Genomic DNA, 5,000 nt, shown 5'->3' on the forward strand with positions numbered 1-5,000 from the left:
ACACAATTATGTGAGATCAAAAGAACATGTGGTGAAGACACGCAATTGCATCGCTACGAATACATCCTACCTTTTCAGCGATTTTAACGCTTGAAATTCCAGCTGGTCTAGTCTTTGAATTCACTATTATTGCTGTCCTACGAATCTTCAGTGTTCTACATAACACACTTGGTAAAAGACGGCTCGACAGGCGACAGATTGTTGTCGAAGTCCATTACTCGTCACTTTTAAGATTCCACCGCCTGTCTTGTTCAGTATCCAATTGATTTGCCATTACTGAGCTTCATTCATAAGGGTATATTTTGTTCAAAGATCCACTAAAACGCCATTCGCGTTACATGACTTTCGACGCCATTGCAGGCTTAGTTAATGATTCTACTGTGTCCACCAGAGAAATCTACGCATTTCCACTACCCTCTCGATCCTAAGAAAATACGCGCAGAAGGCTGTATGCACAAAGACACCACTTAGCAGGGGAGTGACAGGCAAGACTTTTGCCGACACGGAAAAAAATAAAAATAAATAAAACGAACAAATCCTACCCACTTTCCGACTGGGATTGCCATACTGGCAACCCAGTAATAAATAAGGTCTCTTTTATTTTACACTGATAGTCTGTTTTGCCCTTCGCTAAAATATCAAAATGATCCCACTTGATGTTATGTCCAGTGGCCTTCCTTGACGTAGTCAGCAATGGCTGAAGTATTGTCATTTTTAGCTAGGGCCTTGAAATGTTCGGTTTTTCTATCGTGAAGCCGCCGTTTAGTTTTACCGATGTAAAAACCATTACAATCCTAACAATTTGCTCTGCAAATAACTCTGGATTGTTGTGAACGATTAATACGGTCCTTGTAAGGAAAGAAAGATTTTATACATCGAGTGCTCTGAAAAACAATCTTAAGGTTAACACAAGAGTAGAACTGATTTGTACACACAAGATTTCAGGCGTTTAGCGACTTGGTTGCTTTGCAAACCTAGGTAGGGAAGTAGGATAACAATATCTTTCTTAGGAACTGTAGACAGTTCCTAAGAAAGATATTGTTATCCTACTTCCCAATACTTCCCAATACTTCAGCCATTGCTGACCACGTCAAGGCCACTGGACATAACATCAAGTGGGATCATTTTGATATTTTACTGAGCGAAGGGCAAAACAGACTATCATTGTAAAATAAAAGAGACCTTATTTATTCTAGAACTTGAGCCAGCTTTCAACGTCAACGTCGGAAGTGAAAAGCTGATGCTTTATTAATCTTTTCTGTTTTTATTATTATTATATATTTCACTGTTAAGTATTTGCTTAATCTAGGTTCCAGTCCCCTCATCCGCTTTGTTATATATAAATAGCTGTTTTAAATTTCAACGGTTACTTTTGAAAATGTATGTAAAACACATACGAAACGTCAAGTCATAATCAAAATGAACAAGTTCAATATGTTTATCACTGCTTTTTGTGTCTTATTTTTAATCAAACTACGATGGCCCAAGAACAAAAGTATTTACGATAAAGTATTTACTATTAAAATTAATGACGTCTGTTTGTCCAAGTTCTATGCGGTTTAGCGGTTAGTTGCGGCTAAAGACTCAATGCTAAGGGATGTCAGAGGCGCCCGGTTCAAGACTCGGAAAGCGATTTCTTTCTCTCATGTAAACATTGGAATTGAATGGGTCAAGGGTACGTAAAGTAGTGGTAGGTATGACGAATGGATCAAGGGATGGAAGATTAAAAGGGATAGGGACAGAAAGGGAGAGAATAGAGAGGAAAAAGGAAAGGCGATTTTTTTGTTTTTTGTTTTGTTTTCAACCCCCAAAAAAGAACCGTGCCCCCCTTTTTTCAACCACACCCCATAAAGAAAATCCCTTTTCAAACAATTGATAAATGACCTAGGTTAATTAAATTCACCTAGTTTGATTTAAATTTACCTAGTTTGATTTAAATGGACCTGAATTTAATTTCAACCTGTAACATAACCACAACCTTTCTACCAACGACCCGTCACTTGGGTCAAGGCTGCGGATGGGTGGAGTGTTCAGAAAGGAGCAGCCGTGTTCATGCTCGTCTCAAACGTGAATCATTGGCGTTTCGTCCGGATCAATGAGGCCTACGCTCGATTCTACGCCGTGGCACGACCCCCCGTCTTCGAACGTCCGTGATTCGAAACGGCCGACCTTTCGTTGGAAAGGCGAGGAGGTCGTCACGGAAAGAAAAAAGTGGGACGACGTGATCGGAGGAGGCACAAAATTATTCATCGAGCCCACCTTGGCGCTTTGTATAGGAAGGTTGGCCAAAAAGAATGATGGGTCCTACGAGTTGGGTTCTAACCTCCGTTACTCGATCTACGACAAGAAAGTTGAAAAAAATGATCGACCAAATTGAATGCGACCGAATTACAAAATGGACGTGTGTGGGATGTCGGTTCGGATGGACTCATCTTGACTCAGTTTTTGGAGTGGAATTTTATGAATCCCAATCGGGCTTTCCAAGAGGCCATCACCCAGACCTCGAGGACTTTGCTCTTGTATTCGGACGTGGTGAACAGTAACATCGTGGGCGAACCGACGAAGCGGTGTGGGCACGATGTATTTCGAACCCCTAGACTTCAATGGTTGCTCTTACGTCGTCCGTACTTGGACGTGATCGAAGTCAGTTTGGCCGAAAGCAACGGATGTCTGGTGGCTTTTGGCAAAGGCAAGAACTTCGTCACTTTCAATTTCGTCGACGTGGCGCCAACCTATAATCAAAGTGCCACTGTCGTTTCTCGTGGATATGAAAGTTACCGCGATTGTTTAAAATTGGCAGGCTGAAGTTTTCCATTTCTACATGTATTAAAATTAAAGTCTTCGCGTTGGTCAGTAAAAGGCGGTGCACAATTAATTGCACCAATCTGTACTTGTTCAGAATATTTTGCATCACCTTCAAAGAAAGCCGTTTCTTGCTTCTAAATGCAGCGGAAGGTGCTCAAACACTTAAGTATAAAAGCGACATACAGCAATGGCGGCGCATAACCTCGCGAACAGGAAGTCACAGCTTTCTAAGCTGTGTTGTGATTACCCATCCTGATTGGCTTATTAGATCGAACTTCCAGTTACGCAGGAGTGACACATTTGCATAAAGAACCTCACCAAAACTCGTGGATATATCCACGAGTAAAAACCAGCAGCCCGTGACAGCAGGGAAGTATCGTAAGAGGAGGTAGTGTGCCGCGGTATTATCCTCCGGCTTTCACGCGGTCAAGACCACCAATCAGAAACCGATGCATCTCATTAAAACCAGAAGCCGATAGATCTCATTAAAAATTGGAATCCACCAATCACAGAGCTCGCTTCGCGGAGGGTGAAACCGGGCCATGTGTGCCGAGATTACTACTAAACCCACATCCAACCACACAAAGTTAGCACAAAATTTACCATTTGGTTTCAGTGTTGTATGTAACACCACAGTTAGCAAAATATGTAGAAATACAGATCACTGCTCGACGGTCGGTTGTTGTAGACGTCAATTATTCGTTGCTTTGAAGATTCCAGATTGGCGTTCCATTTTTGAGCTCCATAAGGGTATATTTTGTTTAAAGATCCCTTAAACTCCATTCGCGTTACATCGACTTCGACGCCATTGCTGGTTAATTAAATATTCTACTGTTTCCACCGGGTAAAATCTTCGCATTTTTACTACCCCCTGAAACCTACCACACATACGCGCAGATGACTCTAGGCACAAAGACAATACTCAGCAGGGGAGTGACAGGAAATACCCTATTACACGTTTCCAATTTCCGACACAGGCAAAAATTGAACGGAAAAATGCTACTCATTTTTCAACTGGATCGCCATATATGGCATCCCAGTAATAACTGCAGGCTCAATTTTCATGTATCTCATCTCTGGCATCCACTAACAAAGCTTTGTTTGGTAGCGTTGTTAACAAAGAGTGAATATTTTGTTTGGGTGTTTCCAATTTACGGCAATGTTAGAAAGTACATTGCATGACCGATTTTTGAGTGGGCTAACTAAGGGCTATGGCCCTCTTATTGTCGCAAACAGAACAAATCCTGAGGAGGGCATACTTGTAAATTGGTGATCCTCATTTTACCGAGGTTGATTACGATGCACTTTGAATCAGCTATCAACCCCAAAAAAGGGATTGAAAACACCTGTAGCTTCCCCGTAGCTCCGTCTCACGTATACCCATCTCAACCCGTCTTCTCAATGTTTCTTATCATCTTATCGCTTTCCGTACACACATCCATTCAGCCTCAATTTAGAAAACTTTGAAAATACAAGTGAAATTAATCCCTAATTGCACGAGGGCACATTGCGATTACATGTTTATCACATTAAGGGCAAAGTTATTGAGGGAAGCCCGTTCAGTGTTGCGACAGATGACAATCAACACGTTCCCATTCGGTTAAAGTTCAATTCAAAATGTAATTTATACGTGGATAAAAAAAGTAGTTTAATCTTGAAGAAGATTCTCTTGTAACTTCGCTTGCTCTGGATAAGCAACTGTTAACCAATCAGGATCAAGTAATCGTGCCCTCTTGGTTACCAAAAGTGCTGAAGGCCCTCCGTCTTAGCCAATCAACATTCAGTTATTTTGCGCCGTATGTGATAACAACATATTAAGGGACAAAGAACTGTACTATGCACTTACTTACTTACCGGTACTGAAACTCTGACCCTCCGGGGCTATAGTCGTGTGCCATCACCACTACACTACAACGATGAACATGCTCAACCTAAAACCGCGTATAATAAGTCATAATTGATAGCCATATATAATAACCAGAAGTAATCCCAACTTCACCTGACCCTAATTTTTCTTTTGGCTTAATTTGGGCTCCAAATGTTTCAATCCCTTTTTTGGGGTTGATAGCTGATTCAAAGTGCTTCGTAATCAACCTAGGTAAACTGAGAATCACCAATCAGTTTAACCCAGGTAAAAACGGATTCAACCTGAGACCGGATTTTACCTACAACATATACACCGTTCTGGTGTCTAG

At 41.4% G+C, this 5,000-nt stretch overlaps 1 protein-coding gene across 1 annotated transcript in view; it reads left to right on the forward strand.

Annotated features, from left to right (window-relative positions):
- The window catches only part of LOC138026572 (uncharacterized), a 50,933-nt gene that overhangs the window by 38,456 nt on the left and 7,477 nt on the right, over positions 1–5,000 (forward strand). The gene's annotated exons all lie outside the window — the stretch shown is intronic.

The sequence above is a fragment of the Montipora capricornis genome, chromosome 12, assembly GCF_036669925.1.
Source record: "Montipora capricornis isolate CH-2021 chromosome 12, ASM3666992v2, whole genome shotgun sequence".
Classification (NCBI taxonomy): domain Eukaryota; kingdom Metazoa; phylum Cnidaria; class Anthozoa; order Scleractinia; family Acroporidae; genus Montipora; species Montipora capricornis.